Source organism: Dreissena polymorpha, chromosome 2, assembly GCF_020536995.1.
Source record: "Dreissena polymorpha isolate Duluth1 chromosome 2, UMN_Dpol_1.0, whole genome shotgun sequence".
Lineage (NCBI taxonomy): Eukaryota > Metazoa > Mollusca > Bivalvia > Myida > Dreissenidae > Dreissena > Dreissena polymorpha.
In genome coordinates, this window is record NC_068356.1 from 102,876,350 (window position 1) to 102,895,420 (window position 19,071).

The 19,071-nt window shown below is 32.3% G+C and overlaps 1 protein-coding gene across 1 annotated transcript in view; it reads left to right on the forward strand.

Moving 5' to 3' along the window:
* Positions 1 to 19,071, forward strand: part of LOC127869952 (uncharacterized) — a 141,322-nt gene that overhangs the window by 78,818 nt on the left and 43,433 nt on the right. The gene's annotated exons all lie outside the window — the stretch shown is intronic.

A 19,071-nucleotide genomic window follows, 5' to 3' on the forward strand; every position in this document is an offset into this window, starting at 1 on the left:
GTATTCATTGAAGGGACCGATACTTCGGATAGACATGCTAAATATTGTAGAATATAAAAATGTGGAAGTGCCCAATCCCTCAATCCCAACTTTGTAAGTCAAAAGTGCTCCGAGTTAATAATACTGAGTGGAAGCAAACCGCAAACAATATGGCCTGACTAAAAAAAAATGTTCTTTATATCAAACTTCACTTAAAAAAAATTAAATTAGAAAAAAAAACAACAACATTGAGATACACTGTGACCAGCGAATGACCTGCGAAGCCTATTTACAATCACATTTCTTGAGAATGCATTTTATGAGTTTTCTTCAAGCAATGCTGCTAATAAGCAGAATTGTCTTGAAATGAATAGTAAGAATTATTCTAATGATATGATAATATATATGGACGGGATAGACCGCCACAATTATTTATCACAAATGTTGCACGCGTTTTAGTTGCATTTAGTTGTATTTTTAAATCGCATACATAACGCACAAAACTTTGTCATAACTTTTACGCTTCTTTACAAAGGTGAATATGCTAAAGTATACAAATTTGCAACAGTAACTTTAAAGAACTGCCAATTTTCACTGTGGGCATTTAAACACGTCTAGAATGGTAAACGCGTATCTTTACATCTTGCAATGTTACAAGTTTACATTTGCACAGTTGTAAAGACGGTAATCTACACGCGGTGGAAGCGACAAAATTATGTTTCGTCTTAGCCACGAACCAATGCTTCGCTTACAGGCCGAGAACCATTGTGACATCGTAGAGTCTAGAATGGATCTGTTTTTTGTAACATTGGATACGACTATGGTTTGCCGTAAAGAGGCAGGAGCAGTATTTCCAAGATCACGAAGACGTATGTCTATCAAGCGGGCTGTCAAGTCTGTCAAACAATGCTGAAGGGAACGAATTTTTCTCGACGGTCCAGAATGAGCTAAAGATTTAATAAAATTATAAGAGTGAAGCGAATTGCCGTCAATTGAATTGGAACTAAAACTGTTGTAACAATTCAGGTAGGCTACTGAAAATATTAAATACTAAAATAAGCAGTCTTTTAAAAGCTGATGAATCTTTCCATTTCAATGTTTTCATGTCATTGTAAATACATATTGATGAATCAAAGCAGCACAAATTGGTTATAAAATATAATAGATTAAAGATTAAGGCACAGGGGTACCCTTGTGGTCAAAGTGCTTTGACGAAGGCCTGTTTGTAAAACGGTAAAGCTATGTTTTTCACTCTCACACGTGGACCCCTATTTTGGCTGATGCAGGGACCTATACAACCAATAGGTCCCTGGTTGACGTTAATATACACAACGTTGCGGACCCATTGTTTTCTAAACAACGTACTGTTACACTCAAATGTTGTTTTGATAATAAATCATCTATGAAACATTCTGATTGGTTTGACACCGAATGCATTTGTATTCACAATGAATATCTTAAGCATCTAAGTCGTTCTTATATTTGTCCGTCGGACTTAAATAGGGCACAATTGTGCGAAAGTAAAACAAGATATAAAACGTTTATACGCAAAAAGAAGTCAATTTTTTATGCCCGCAAAATGAATGAAATTCAAAACCTAAAAAAATGTAAACCAAAGGAGTTTTGGAAATACTTTAGAAAACGAAAAGACAATTTAAATAATAATTTATCATTAGACGAGTTGAAAGATTATTTTTCTAACATAAGTAATGAAATATTTGAGTGTACACATGTTCAGGCGGAAGCCTTTTGTGAAAGTAATGATTTTAATATTCCCAATGAATCTTTCCGCGAGTTAGATCGACCTTTTACCGTTAACGAAATTGTGTCTGCAGTAAATTTTTTGAAAAAGAACAAAGCGTATGGTAGTGATTGTGTTCTGAATGAATATTTTATCGAAAGTATTGATATTTTGTCAGCACATTTATGTGATCTTTTTCATTATTTACTTAATGCAGGCTTTTTTCCTGACGATTGGACTGAAGGTATAATAATTCCGCTACATAAAAAGGGTGATAAAAACGATGTGAATAATTATAGAGGTATTACTTTGGTCAGTTGTCTGTCAAAACTTTTTGCAACCGTTTTAAACAAGCGAATAAAGCAATTTTGTAGCGAAAATAATACTATTTCGGACGCACAGTTCGGATTTCGTAAGGGTCGATCAACTGTTGATGCAATATATGTACGTATGTCTATTGTTCAAAAATATATAAATGAAAATAAAAAATTATATGTTGTTTTTGTTGATATGATGAAATGTTTTGATTTTTATTTATAGAAATGGCGTATGGTTTAAATTGTATAATAGTGGAATACGTGGAAAACTTTTAAGAATTATAAGAGATATGTATCAGCATGTTAAATCTAGAGTTAAATTGTGTTCTTATTTTTTTCCGATTATTATGAATACGCAGTTGGATTTCGTCAAGGTGAGGTATTGTCACCTCTTTTGTTTTCTATCTTTGTTGAAGATTTGGAGCTGTTTTTGCAAAAGGATACAAATTGTGGCCTAATGTTTGATGATATTGTCTTAATACTTTTACTCTTTGCAGATGATATGGCCATTATAGGTAAAACACCATATGAAGTACAGCAACATTTAAATAATTTAAATACATATTGTAACACATGGGGTCTAAAGGTAAATACTTCAAAGACAAAAATCATTGTTTTTCGTAAACGGGGTGGCTTATTACATCATGAAAGCTGGACATACAATGGGGGAAACATAGACGTTGTAAGTGATTTTAACTACTTATGAACAGTCTTTAATTACACTGGTAAATTTAACTTAAATCAAGAGCATCTAGTTGGCAAAGCGTTGAAAGCTATAAATTTCTTTTGAGTAAGTGTAAGGAATTTGACTTAAGACCTAAGACAATTTGTCAGTTATTTGATGCATTTGTGAGTCCTTTTTTGAATTATTCCTGTGAGGTCAAAAGAACTTAAAAGAGTGCATCTCAAATTCTGTAAGCGGTTATTGAATGTTAAAATAAATACATTTAATGCTGTCACATATAGCGAATTAGGAAGATACCCATTGTTTATTAATAGGTATTTTAGAATGATTAAATACTGGTTGAAGATTGTAACCTCAAACAATATAATTATTAAAAATATGTCCAAAAAAGAAAATAGCTCTATGTTAAATCTATACAAGTATTGCAACAATCACCTTACTATGAACCATATTTAGATATTTTATCCAAAAGTAATCGCTCATTTATGAGCAAGCTTAGATTAAAGGACTTCCTCTAAAGATACAAATAGGTCGTTATACACGAATTCCTAGAGAAGAAAGATATTGTACATTTTGCAATTCTAAAGATATTGAGGACGAGTACCATTATGTCATTGTATGCAATTGTTATACTGTAATTATAAAGAAGTATATTAAACCATATTACTATGTTAAACCTTCTGTATTTAAATTTACACAACTTTTGAACTCATGTAATATGACCGATATAAGTAATCTTTGTAAGTGTGTTAAGGACGCTCTAAACTACAGAAATGCACTAAATTTTGTTAATAATTGAAACACAGTTCATCTCCGAATAATTTCTCGATTATGTATTGTTAAAACAAATAAGTTATATAACTCTTTCACTTAATGCTATGTCATGTTGTTTTATGTATTATACATGTATTTTGTATTGAAGACGATGTAATTGTACAAGTCTTAAATACAATGGTCTGTTCTGTTCTGTTCACAACCAGAGTGACTGATTCTGCGATTAATTACTTAATTGAAATCATACTTTAGTAGGGTGATAAAAAACAGTATCTAGGTGACCGCTTTCAGTCAATATTCCAGTGACGTTGTGGAAGATGTGTTGTTAACACCAACAATGTGGAAATATAGAGATTAAAAAATAGATTAGTATGAACTTTTATCATATAAGGTATCTTAGTTTATTCGGCCCAAATTTTACACGTCGGCAGTAGGTCTACTATCCTTCAATCTACAATTATTTTCCCTGTATTGAATTGATCTATTTGGTTAATAATACTGTTACTGCAAATTCATGTACTCTGATAAAACACTAAATTAAAACTACCTGTGGAATTCAGATGTACTGAAATTTAATAAAAAAATAGATATATGAATTGTTGTGATAGGCAGCGGATGCATTATCATTTACTAGAACTTTTGGTAATCTAACATTAATTTATGAATTTGAAAACAAGAAAAACTAAGACAAGAGACTGTATAGATTAGCAATTGATGACTTGTAAATTATTCTTGATAAATAGATTAATCCTCATCTCTAGTAGTTTAAGAAATGAATAAGATGCCCCATTATGAGATATTGTGAGTGGTAATTTTCTGTTGTGGTGTTGTTTACATCTTAAACTAAAATAACCTGATGCGATATCCGTCCGAAACACTAAAAGATCCATGATAAAACTTTCATGGCATGTTCCGTGATTAGGTGTTCTTTTTTTCAAAGTAAAAGCATTGCATATCATGCATAAGTTATGTTAGCAAGTCAACCAGAGTGATAAAAGCTAAAAATTGTCACTGAAACAATGCGACCTATAGCGTAGATATTTAGCTTAAAACATCATCATGTTATCCACTGTGGTGTCTGTCAATGTTATTTTAATAATCTATTATATGACTTGAAACTACGTTGGTGCTAAGAAGTCTTAACTTGCAGCCATATTTTGATTTTAACCAAAGTAAAAAACATTGAAAACTGAAAACATTTTCAATGAAACCACAAGGCCAAGAGATGTAGGTTCATAAGCAGTATCATGTTTAATTAAAATATCCTTCGAAAAAGCTCCGCACTTTAATGTATTTTGAACAGGTTTGAACAGATTTTACCTTTCCATTGTATTTCATTCATTTGACATCAATGTCACACCATGTATATGGAGGAGCCCCTTGCTTGCTTGTTTTTTACAATGTAATTTAACTTTTTAATGGATTTTCCGGTTTTATTTGAAGATCGTTTAGCAAGGCGGTTATGCCAGAAGGTTTTCAGTCAATATTGCCTAGGGAGACAGTAATTAAAACAATCTCAGTTTGTGTAGACACAGAGGCTTGAATGTAGAAATCAAAATGCCTACTATAAAATATGGCCAACAGACCATGGACGGATAAAGAGAAAAACAGGCTATTGTGATCGAAAGTTCAAAATAAACAGCAAATAAACTTCACATGGAAAATTAAACATACAAGAACTAGGACCTTGACCATGCGTCAACAACACCAGGAACAAGAAGTGGAACATGCGATATTAGTTATCATGTTTGCAACTGATAGCACGTCAGTATTAGCAAGTGAAGGCGAGAAACAATCACGAATGACCATAACTATAATATAAGACCAATTGAAACTATTTCTTCAATAATATATTTTATTTATATATTAGAGAATGAGTATTGAAATAGAAATTGTATAAATTAACACAGGTTAAAACTACTGTTAAGTGTATGGGATGATGTATTTAAAACAAATCCTATCAAAACCTTCACTGAACAGAATACATTCAGACTTATGGGTTTCTAGCATGAATGCCATAATCTGAATAGTTTAAAAGTTAACAAGAAATATCTTTAAAAAGATATACGGCATTGATGCTGTAATGTTAGCGACCAGTGAAAGGAGACGGAATAAGATTATTTATTTTACTGTATTTACAAATAAGAATTAAAGAACAAGAAGTGAAATTGTATGTTTTATTGTCAATAAGTATTGTAATAACTAGGTTTTCATAATTGAATGAGTAATACATAAGTTTCAAAAGGTAAAGAAAACATTCGCCACTGAAATACTGTGAACATAAGTTGGAATTAAATAAAAGATAATGTGTTATAAATATAATTTTCGATGTTTGAAATTTATTGAATGAGTCGAAAATTACTTTCCCTTCAGTATGAATTTGCCGCTAGAGGCGCTCTAGAAGCACGAGGTTTTCGTGCATGGTTAAAACGTGGTCAGTTTTCGTCATTCAGCTTTGGGAACTCGCACGGTATACATGTTATTTTTTAAAATAATGTGTTAATATTTCATATTATGGAAATTATATATGAAATTGAATAATTTATTATGTATTGAACTAAATTTACATAGAATGTCACTGTATGATGACTGTTAGAAAGATTGTATTATGTGATGTATGTTTGACGTTTTGATGATGGTTATTATGTTAAGTATAATAATAAATGGACAGCCGGTATGCGAGTCCCTGCGGCTAGTACCAAAAACAGAGTTTTTGTTTGTTTGCTATATAGGCAAAGGAGGGATGTAAGGGAATGTGAAAAAAATGTTAGTAGAATGTAGACATAAAGACTCAATATTGCAAGCATCATAGTGATACCAATTTGTTGCAGAAAGACAGAGCATTATATAAAAAATGAACAAAACAAAGTACAGAGAAACATATTAAAACTAATAAACGCAAATATGAATAATAATGAATCAAAGACAGTTTCGGATAGAAACAAGTGAAAAATCGTGGAATTGGATCAATTATGTTGCCAAATGTAAACATATGAATGAAAATAAATAAATTTTCCTGTACATATTCACATAATTTTTTGGCTGGACAGGGATTTGAAAGTGCAATCCAGAGATTTATAGTTTAGGACTTTGAATAAGCTAGTAATCCTAGTTTGTAATAGCATTAAGGAAGTAAATATGTTCTATATAATAGTTTGATACAAGTACACAAGGATATTAAATTAAAATAAACATTACTTTATGTGAGGATTATGGATGTTGCAAAAGACATCAATGTTCATTGCATTAGAGATAAGGCAAAATAAACATTTACATGTAATCAGCTTTTTCGAAAGTACGGTATGCAACACGAAACTGATGTAAATGAAATCGTAACAAAACAGTGTAAAGGAACTGTACTGTGACATTAAACTTAAGTATTTACTGAAGGTAATTGTAAAGATTTATTGGCATAATTTTGGAAATAAATCATAGATAAAATACAAGAAAGTCATGGTTGAAATGAATATGACAACACATTTGCGATGTGTAAGTGAAAAACACATGCAAAATCAAAATAAGCATTGCAAGCATATAAAACAAGAGCTGAGCTGTCAGAGGACAGCGCGCTCGACTATTCGAGTGCTTGACAGTATAACGTAAGCCATCATGGAAAGGGGGGGGGGTATAATGTTGGTGTGTGGTCATTTTATAGATGATCTTTCATTAATAAGGAAAAACTATATAAAAAAATTTGGGGGGAGGGGATTCTGGGGTGGGGCATGGGGGATGGTTTGGGTGGAGTGCATTGTGGTATGTCAGGTAAGTGTTGTTTTGTCAAAGTATGAATCAAATGTGATCATAAATAAAGAAGTTATGGCATTAAGCAAAATGTTCAATTATCTAAGTATAAAAGGGGCCATAATTCTGTCAAAATGCTTGATACAATTGTCTCTTCTTGTTTATAGATTGGGATCATGTTGGTTAAGAAGTATGCAAAATATGAAAGCAATATGTCAACCTAGACTTCTACATGCTCGTCCCCCTTCTAAGACGTGAGGCAGCGACAGTAGACTTGACGATGTGTCTAGTGTCCGAGCACGCGCTTGTCCGTGTGCATAGAATAGAAGGATATTCAAGGAAATCCACGGAAAACTATTGAACACCTGGGACAAATATGAGGACGATGAAATCACCACTACACAACTACCAAGGAGATGCAGCCACATCGCAGGCCTTGAGCCCAATTAAACACACGACCCAATCCACGATGCAGACGCCTGAAAAGGAACATACTGACTGTACTGTTTGTTGTGTACATAATATATGAAATGATTTATATGTATGTAGCATTATTGAGTGGAGTTGTATTTTAATGTAGTGTGTAATATTGTGTTGCAGTTGATTATGTCTTTATGTTTTATATGTAAATATTTATGTTCGGTGTAAGATTGTTTGCAAATAAATGGATGTGTTGTGAAATGTAAATATATGAGAATATTATATTATACCGTTTATTGAGTAGAGTTGTATTTTAATGTATTGTGTAATATTGTGTTGTATTCGCATAAATGTTTTTTTTGTGAATCATAATCAAAATTGTATTATGTTATATAATTGCATGTGTATACTAATATTTTAAATACTTCAATTTATTTATATGTATTTAATTCATGAACAGAACAGAAAACTATGACTATGTTGTTTTAACATGTAAGAAATATGTCAATCAAAGGTGCTAACGTTTCCCGGTATTATTCACACATATATTACCATTGTGACGAACCCTCTACCCGTTTTCTACTGTAAATTCAGTGTGACGAAACTGCAGTGTGACGAAACTTCCGTAAACCAACTGGAATAAAGCGAATAATCAAGAATTAGGTCAACATCGTGGGCGGTTAATCGTTCGTGTTAATTGCAACCGATACACAAAATGAGAACAAGAGCTATTGCTGTACATTGAAAACCCGCAGAACGATATATAATATGCACTCGGTGAAATATACCATTAATTATTCTTTCCATCTTGAAATGAAAAATTCTTCAGCAATCGTCGGTTCTTTCTTGGGTCTCATACGCAACCGCAGTACACCCGCATAAATTAATGTCAGGAAATATAGTTCCATAACAATTAAGATTATGACGCCACTTAAAGCGATTACTAGTAATAACACATTTAATTCATATATCAGTGAACTAAATCTTGCAATAGACAAACACTAGTATAAATTATTATTTTTTTTACTTGAGACGTTGACGTATATTACTACGCTGTCTACAAATTTTTATAAGAGTGGATCTCACGAAACACCGCAAAGTAACCCAAAGGCCACAAAGACAAGCAAAGTCAGATCAAAACACACACATAAGTTAACCAGTGTATCCTTTATTCAATAAATTAAAGACTATAAGAGGAATATATTTAGGAGGAACAATGATTTTAACATAAATATCTGTTTTTATTTGGTCTACAGTGGTGTTGATATAATTCCGGGCAGGTTATAACAAAGGCATTCCAAGAGTTACAGTGGGTTTATTGGACTTAGCGTGCACGTTACAAAGAACAAAGAAGAAACATGCAGACAGGTGATTGGTATCCGTTATTATGGTGTTTATTATTGTTTCGTTGTTTGAATTTTAAAGTTTGATGTTGAAAATAAATAATTGATTCTTAAATATCGATGTACGCCGAAAAAGACATCACACCTCATTTTGATATTTTGACAAAGTGGAAAAAATGTTTGCATGAACAAGAGATTATGGATTGTTATAATATACAATGTATGTCCATTTGTAACTTGATCGGATATTATGCTTTTTTTTGTGTTACAAAAATGATTAAAGGGGCCGTCCAACGGATAAAGCGTCGTATCGACGCGAAACGATATTTTGGGAAGCTACGAGGATTGCTTATATAGCTTAAAATACATCCGCTCTAAACATGAGCGTGGACGGTCGAGTGGTCTAGGCGGGAGGCTTTTTACTCCAGGACTCCAGGGGTCAGTGGCTCGAGCCCTGTTGAGGGTTACTTTTTTTCCTTTTTTAAAATTGTATTCTTGTTTTGTTTATTGAGATTTTTATTTCAAATGTTAAAATTTATCAATATTAAGCATTTAAAGCATTTAATGACACGCTTCAATACATGCCAAAATCTGTTGGACGGCCCCTTTAAGTGCCGAATTTCAAAAAAATAAATTTTCCCTGAACTCGCACACAAATTAAATGGATTGTTTGACATTCTAATGTGTTCAACCTTATTGAGTTTTAGCTCACCTGAACACGAAATGCTCAGGTTGAGCTTTTGTGTCCTGTTTGGGTCTGTCCTGCGTCAACATTTTGTTAAGAAAGAACATCTCTGCTGATCCAATCATGATGGAACTTGGAAGGAATGTTCCTTGGATTTCATGCCTAAGTCTGTTTACCATGACATGTGAAAGATTTGCTTAATGCATTCAATAAAATCTCCTTATCTTGCAACAAAAGGCTTTGAGCATAGATATTTGGCAATAAACATTGTCTAGTGGACCACTTACAGGTAATTCAGTTTATTACCTAAGGTTTGAAATAAGCCTCACCCCTATTGATTGATCATATTATGACCCTGGGATGAAAATGAGCCACACCTTTTTGCCTTTTCTATTAAGGGTTGCCAATGTTTTCCTTATATCCTTATATGCATATAGTATGAACTTACATATTTTGTTGTTTCTGAAACTTCAAGACCTAGGGCATTGGAAATAAGCATAGATATCTTCTTAATGACCACAAAGATTGTTTAATTTATTCCCCTAGGGATATTTGGCATAAAACATTGTCTATTGAGCCTCAACCAAGATTTGATTTTCAACTTTCCTTTTATGCATGTACTAATAACTGTTCTTCTCCTAAACCACAAAGATAAGGAGCCTGCAATTTAGGTTGCATCTGTATATTGTGTGGTATTTGGGTAAACGACACAGGCCCTATGGTACCTATTGTTTGAAAAACATTATTGATTTATTGTTAATCTTTTTTTCTCAGTACCTCTGGAGTGACTTGAAACATACGAACTAGTAATAGTAATCTTTAGTTGTTGTTTTAAAACACATTGTGAATGACCAAAAGCAATGTGCAGATTTACTAATAAAACAATGATGTAATGTTACTTTTTTAAGTTTTAGGAAGTAAGTGTATGTGATATTCTAAGCATTTTTATTTATTTTTCATGTAAAATATACACAAATGAAAAATGGTGTTTTATAACTGTAAAGTTAAATATACTTGTATTTCAGTTTGGTTATGTAGCGGGTTTTGTGTATTGACACAGGGGATTCTAGTTTCCAACTTTAAATTTAATGATATAATTGATGGTCTGAAATATAATTACATAAAGTGTTATAAGCATTATGATAATTTATAAATCAGATAATTGACAAAAAACTATATTATGCACATAATATAATTATTACAGTTATAACAATAATACAAGTAAATATACTTAAAATAATAAAATGACTCACCAGTGACCATATGTAGAAAAAACCTAAAGATAGTAGGTTTAAGCAAATGAAAAATGCTTGTACCTTTTGAAAGGTTTAGTAACGAAATGAATCGCATGTTTCAGATATATAAAATCATAAAGATGTATCTGAATTCAGTTCACCTAAAAAACATGCACCAATAATAATATAGCTCTCTCATTCATCGCCATTCACCCACACTGAATCTCTCTCACACTCTTGATTGGATAAACTTGTAGTTATGAAAGGATTAATGTTTCGTGAATACATACTTCCTCTGTAAAGAAAAATGGATTCTGACAATATAATTTTCTTTGTTTGAGTGATCGAATTCAATGAAAATTGATTTCCCTTTACATAACGTATATTTGGTTTACCGACAACCAGGGGGTAAAGTCTATAGCAGTTCAAGGGTCCATGAATAGTGATTTGCAAGGAATCGCTTTAAATATATTTCATACGTGTTTACAGAATAACATTGTATTAGATATGGAATGGATACCTAGGTCTGATAATGAAAAAGCGGACTATTTGTCCAGGATTGTAGATTTTGATGATTGGGGTTTAACCCCCAGTACAACGGAGCTTATCTTGAACAGGTGTGGACAAGTGGAAGTGGAATGGTTTGCCTCTGAGCACAACGCAAAATTGCCAATATTCTTTTCCCGTTTTTGGAATCCGACATGTTAAGGTGTCGATGCATTTGCAAATTACTGGGGTGATCAAATAGGCTTATTTGTTCCGCCTATCAGTCTTATTTGCAGAGAATTTAAGAAAATGCAATTTGACAAAGTTCAAGGTGTTTTGTATTCCGTGTTGGAAATCATCGATATTTTGGCCTTTGATTTGTCCAAATGGTACGTTTGTCCATAATGTATTGGATTGGTTTGATTTGCCTGTACATAAATACGCGTTCGTAAAATGTCAAAGGCATGTTTGGGAATGCCGACTTGCATTTTAGAACGCTGGCATAAAAAATAGATTAAAAAAACGCGATGAACAGATTTGAATAGAAAACTGGTTGTTTTTGACATTTAAAAGAGTACGTATGTAAACCGTACACGGCGGTATCGCCCCGTACGATAAAAAGGCGGAGTCGCCAGCACGAGGATGAGCATGATTAGGTGTAGGCGGTATCGCCAAGTACACCGGTGTTATGATTATTAAAACAAGATTTGTGTCGAATTATTGATGTGACAAACATTGAAAAACATAAAGTTAGCTTATATGCAGTAATAAATTTTGTATTTGTTTTTCTTATGGTTTATTGTATGTCTAAGGCAAGATTTTACACGATTGTTTTTTCAGAGTTACAAAGAGGAAATAGGCGAGTTGCCGGAGGTTTTATTGGACAAAGTGGAGCTGCTCCCCGACCTACTACCCAAATCCAGAGCTCAGAGTTCCAGTAAAAGTTACCATAATGCGTTTGAACGTTTTAGAAAATGGGATATGCGTAATGGGTTTGGGAGTAGTGACATTTTGTCCGCTAAAGCATTTACGGTAGCATTATATCTTGTTTCAATAATACAAACTGCTATTTCCCCAAGCCCATTTGTTACTGCATTTTATGCCAAAAAGTGGCATCATGATATGTTTGGGTTTAATTCACCTACTGATTCAAAATTGTTAGTAAATTTATTAGAATCCGGAAAAAGAATTTTGACAAAGGCAAAAATGAAAAAAGAGCCAATTACAGTTGAAATTTTAAGGAAGATTTACGGTAAAATGTATGAAGAAAATAATTTAAAACATCAACGAACTATTTGTGCTTGTTTTGTTCTGAATTATTGAACATCAGAGTTTCCGATATTATTTTTTTATGACCAATATATGGCTTTATACTTAGAAACAAGTAAAACAGATCAATTTAGAGATGGTTCTTGGATAATGATAGCGTGTACAGGGACTGAATTGTGTCCTGTTGAAAACACCAAACAATTGATAAATTGGGGAAAGTAAGAAGAAGATAATTATTTGTTTTGTAATATTAGTAAAACGAAAAAAGGGTTTAAAGTCAGAAATGTTCACAAACAGATGTCATATGCAAATTTACGTGAATTGTTTATGAATGCTGTAAAGCCACATGTGGCAGACGTTACAGTTTATTGTTTGCATTCTTTGCGAGCAGGCGGTGCTTCTGCCGCCGCAAACAATGGTGTTAAGGACAGAATGTTTAAACGTCATGGCAGATGGACAAGTGAAAGTGCTAAAGACGGATATGTGAAGGACAATTTACATGAGAGGTTGTCTGTGTCTTTGTGCTTAGGACTATAGCATGTGCCGTAAAGAACATTCTTTACTTTAAAATGCGTATACATACTTACATAAGTAAATATACTTCTAGAATGTTGTTGTATTGTTGTTCCAATCCATTTTTTAATGTTTTATATATGTACAAGATAATATTTTTGTCTTGATATTTTTCCTATTTTCCCGTTCTTTGATTTCAGCAATTTCATCAAGTGCTAAATACAAATAACAATTTGAATTGTTTGAATTGAAAAGTGTGTTTGTTATTATTATCAGACTAGGAGAGGGTTTATGGGAAATATAATTTTCTTTGTTTGAATGAACAAATTAAAAGAAAATTGATTTCCCTTTACATAACGTATAGTCCGATAGGTGGCGTTGTAGAAGGGATTAAGCAGAAGTAAATTGATTGAAAATCATTCAGCTTTGGACGGTCGACAAGACCGGTATGAAATTAGGATTGGAACAATGTATGATTGTTTGTTTTCATACAATGATTTATACATGCATGTCTTATTCAGAGTTTTCAGTTTTAAATGAATTTATAGTGAGTGTGATATATACATAAGTGATAAATGTTGTGTTTATACTTTATGTGGGTACATGTACAGCAATTTCACCAAGTGCTAAATACAAGTAACAATTTGAATTGTTTAAATTGAAAACTGTGTTTGTTATTATTATCAGACTAGGAGAGGGTTTATGGGAATTTAATTTCATTTGTATACATGAAACACACAAATTTAAATAAAGTAATATATTCTTACAATAATACTACATTTTTACCTATACCATTAATTGGAAATTACTGCGTATACTTTCTACCATAGTAGACAATGTTTACCAGGACTGGGATGTTTAAGTGCGTGGTAAAAGTATAAAGATCATGACCTCTATATGCCCGAAAACAGCTGTTCAATCTGCTGAGGTTTGACCTAGTTATCAGTCAGATGTAAACAGATGGCGCTCTAGAATCATGTACAGGAAAATTGTGCACAATTATACAACATAGGAGTTTGAATTTTACTACACACCAAAATTGTAATAAAAACTTATAGATTTAAATAATAAAATTACTAAAAACAGCCTTTATTTAATGATAAAGATATTGATCACTTTATACGGTTACTGATAATTTGAAAGTTGTTTACAAACTTCTCGGTATCAGATAGTATTAATATTTAATACTAGTGATTAACAGGATAAAAATGTGTAAACAAGAGGCACATACACAAAATAATATTCATCAGGTTTTCATGAAAATCAATTTAATATGGAGAATATAAACCTGAAGAAACAAACTTGATGAACAACACACTCAATTATAAAATATGTAAAATATTCTCAAAGGGTTTATAATGTATACCTCTGTTATACATAGCAAACTTTTGGCATGACCCATTCTCCGTATCTATCTGGAGGTTTTCAGAGCCTTTGGGGGCGGCCAACTAATTCTTGTTGTATTCCTGGATTAATGGTTACCTAAGGTGTATGTTGGGGGTGTTGTCCTGAGGTGAAGTCTGAGAAATCAACTTGAGATTGGTTTAATACTGGATCCTCATTAGAGTTTGCTATTGAGGTTGATGTATTTGCTCAAGTAAAGAATTATGTACATTGTTGGTTTGCTCAGACATGCTACTCACAACAACTGATTGTGTATGAGATAATGGATTATCAATCTCAATATCAGCTGAATTAGGATTTGCAATCAGACTGTTTGACCGTTGTCTTCTGACTGTATCCAAAGAGCTGGCTTCACTCTCGAACAGAATGGATCCAATTTCGGTAAGTATCAATCGAGCTGGCTAGACTCTTGAAATTGTACAGAATGGATCCAATTTTGGTATCAACAGAGCTGGGTAGACTCTTGAAATTGTCCAGAATGTATCCAATTTTGGTAAATATCAACAGAGCTGGCTAGACTCTTGAAATTGTCCAGAATGGATGCAATTTTGGTAAGTATCAACAGGACTGGCTACACTCTTGCAAATGTCCAGAATGGATTCTAAATTCGGTATCAACAAGACTGGATACACTTTTGAATATGTCTAGAATGGATCCAAATTCGGTTAGTCTTAATAGAGCTGGCTAGACTCTTGAAATTGTCCAGAATCGATCCGATTTCGGGCAATATCAGCACGGCTAGCTACATTCTTGATAATATCCACAAAATATAAAAATTCGGTCACGATGATCTTAGCTTCATGTGTATCTCTACCCCCTTAACAATGCCATGAAGGGATCCAAATTCGGTTAGTTTCAACAGGGTAAAACGACACCCTTGGTAATGTATAGAATGGATGGTCGCTGTTTTGATTAGCCGAAATCGGTTGAAAAAAAAACGATTTTACTGGTAGCCATTGTGCATATCAAGAGTGATATCGATACTTTAACAATCTTCGATATCAATTTGGTCTTTATCGACAGTGATTTTCTTTTCAAATAATTAATTTTTCATAAAAATATCGAACATATAAAAACATTGTCGTTAACGGTTCTGCAAATATATCTATTTCGTATCCATTATGCCAATTTATTACGTATCCAAAATAGACTGGACCTTGTAAAATGTTGAATTGTGATTCGTCAACTTGTATTATGAACAATGTATAGTGTACACTTGTAAGATGCTGACTTGTAGCAGATAACTAAAACCGATCGTACAACTTTGAAAATATTCAACATGCTAATGTAGTTTGTCATCACTTTACTTTTAGATGGATCTATTATCTTTTATTTATAATTATGACTACAATATAAGGTATATTAAGATGAAGACTTTATATATGCACTATCTTCATTTTCAGATCTGTAGTTTAAGAAGATACATGATTGTTTTTAAACCTGTTGAAGTAAGTCTACACATGTCTACTGTGGACATCGATCGAATTAAAATGAAAATATCTCTATATTCATAATTGATTTATTTGCATGTCGATTTTGCAGAATCGGAACATGCAACATTTTACACTTTATAAGTGCACAGATATTAAAATGTTGTATTTAATCATTAACAAAATCTCTGTTAAAAATGAGCTGACTATTCAACTCGTGCAACATTTCTGGTTGTGACTAATATATGCGGTCTTTCCCTTCCATAAATATACAGCATGTATCGTGTCGATCTGTTTAAAATGGCCTAACTCGGAACTCGTGTTATCCCAAATTACACATGACTTTTACTGTTATCTTAACTTGTGTCATGTGAAGGTGAATACATAAATACAAAAATGAATTTAATTACTTACAAAGCAAACACGTGGGAAATGCTGAAAATGCTGTTTTCATAAGAAGACTATTCAGTGGCTTGAAAAATTCTGCGGCAACAAGCAAGAGGCAATTAACTTGAATTACAATATGATATGTTGAGGGACAGAAGCAGCTATACAGACAAGATATTCTCTTGAAATTTCAGTTTTTAGGGATTTAAAGGCCAGTTGACTTTGGACCAACAATAAGAAAACAACACTTGAATTTTGGCTAAATGTAAGGAAACAACTAAAACTGTATTTGAAAGTAAAAACTGTTTAATTTGAAATATATTATGAAACCTGTGGTAAAATTTAAATTAATAGCTAATTAAAACGGAACAATTTAGATCAAGACTTGAAACTTGAAACTTGCTTATTTGATGAAACGCCTATTTATATAATTATATTCAATGGCGTTGTACAAAACATATAAATATACATACAATTGATAAAAATAAGAGTGATTGATACTTTTATGTAGTATTAATTAAAGGATTGATAATCTAAAAATGTGTGATATAAATAAAAATGCTGTAAGAAACTTAAGCAATAAAACAATACAGGCTACGATATTAAAACACAGGAAAAATAAAATATTATGTAATAAATTAATATAACTAGGGTTAAGACAATAATTATAATGATATTATGAGCAAATTTTTGGCAACATAAAGATACTGTTTTTCATGAACGGAAAGGATACGTGAAAGGATATTACTGCACTCTGGCTGTCGGATACCACAGCTACCGGTCGCCTGTCACCCTTACGGACACTTCTATTGGGTTTTAACCGAATTTGAACTATTGTGACTACAAGTCACAAATAGACTGACAAAGTGTGACTACAAGACACAACTTGATAGTTAAAATTTCAGTGTGACTATAAGACACAATTAGAGGGGCTAAGCGTGACTAAAAGACCGCTGGATAATGTCATTCAATCATTGAGCAAAGAAGCCCTAATGATTTTTGGTTACCGGTCACTTGTACAATAAATATCCTTTTCGAGCAAAGAAGCCCGCACAATTCTTAAATTTCTTAGTCCTCTGAGTCATGGTTGTTGGACAAATAAGCCCATACAACTGAGCCTCGATTTGTTTTGAAATCACAGGTATTCAAATTAAAATAGGTTGTAAAAGTCTCCGAAGAGAAATGTTTTCAACTTCCTTTTGATAATGTCTATTGAGACAGAAGTCCGAATTCTTGATAATAGGTCATTCCACAGTTTCGGACCAACAACTCCGAAACTCCTGTCCATGAAAGTTTTTCTCTTTGTGCGTTTACATCATAACATCCGTCATACGAGACGGTAGATCGTAGGTAACTTGCTGGTACTTTTTCTTTTAAAAGTTCTGTAAGGTATTTTGGCGCGTGACCAACAGAACAATTATACATGACGTTCAGAAATTTGAATGGTATCCTAGCCTTTACTGGTAGCCAGTGTAGTTCAAAAACATTATCAAAGTGATGTGTTATAAATAAAACCAATGTTGTGAGTGAATTAAATACAGTATATAGTGTTAAGACAAACGTAAACGACATAATCATACGTTTACATATTTTGTAGCTTATATATTGTGTATAAACTATTCTTGTTTTATCAAAATATCATCATTTTATGATACTATAAAGTTTGTTAAACTATAAATTCATTAACGAAATTCTATATGTTCATTCTTATACAAATACCTGTAATACTGATAAAAACAAAACAAATTCTCAACAATATACATGTATTAACAATATAATTAATCATTTGTATTTATTGAATGATACATACCAAAATAGTTGCTCTGAATCCAAATATCAATACAAAGAAAGGGAAAAGGCTTTAAAAACACTTGACATTTAAAATCTGCAGACGGAAAGTCATGACATATTTATATTAAAACGGAGTAATTGTGAGAAAAACAACAGTTATGGATTAGATGACTGATTTTAAACTATTAAACTGATAATATTATGTCATTTTAATAATTTATATGAATGTGCTTGTTAAATGCTGCTGGTTTTTGTACGAAAGCGTTGATGTTGATGAAAGAGAAAACAGACAATGTTTTATCAAGCATAAAAAAATTACCATTAGTCCATTGATAAATATCACATCAACCCAACTCGTTAAACTATAACATGGATAATATCCTTACCATATTAGTTTAGAGTTTTATTTTTTGTAATCCCAAGTGTCTTAATAATATTAGAGGAAATACTTTAGTTTAGGAGAAATTTATTTCAGATAATAATATAAATACAGACCCTACCCCTTAATTTTATAAACAAATCAATGAAAAAATGTCTCAAAATATAATTAATTACAAACCAAAATTAGATTAAACAGTAAGTCTGATGTTCAATTATCATTTATGTCACAAACAAGAAGGGAGATATATATTTCATATAAATAGCTATATCAGTGACTGCCTTTTCTTTGGAGGTCATATTGGACGCCATCTTGGATTTCTCAACCTCAGCACTTTTGAACCTTATGATCAATAATGTCACAATTAACGGAGCATAACGAACATTTTGAAATGCAAAACTCCTTGTTAATGATCGGAGACCAGTTTGGTGGAATACACTTCTCCACATTTGCATTACTATTAAGCTAGAACAAATTTAGTGCAATTAAACA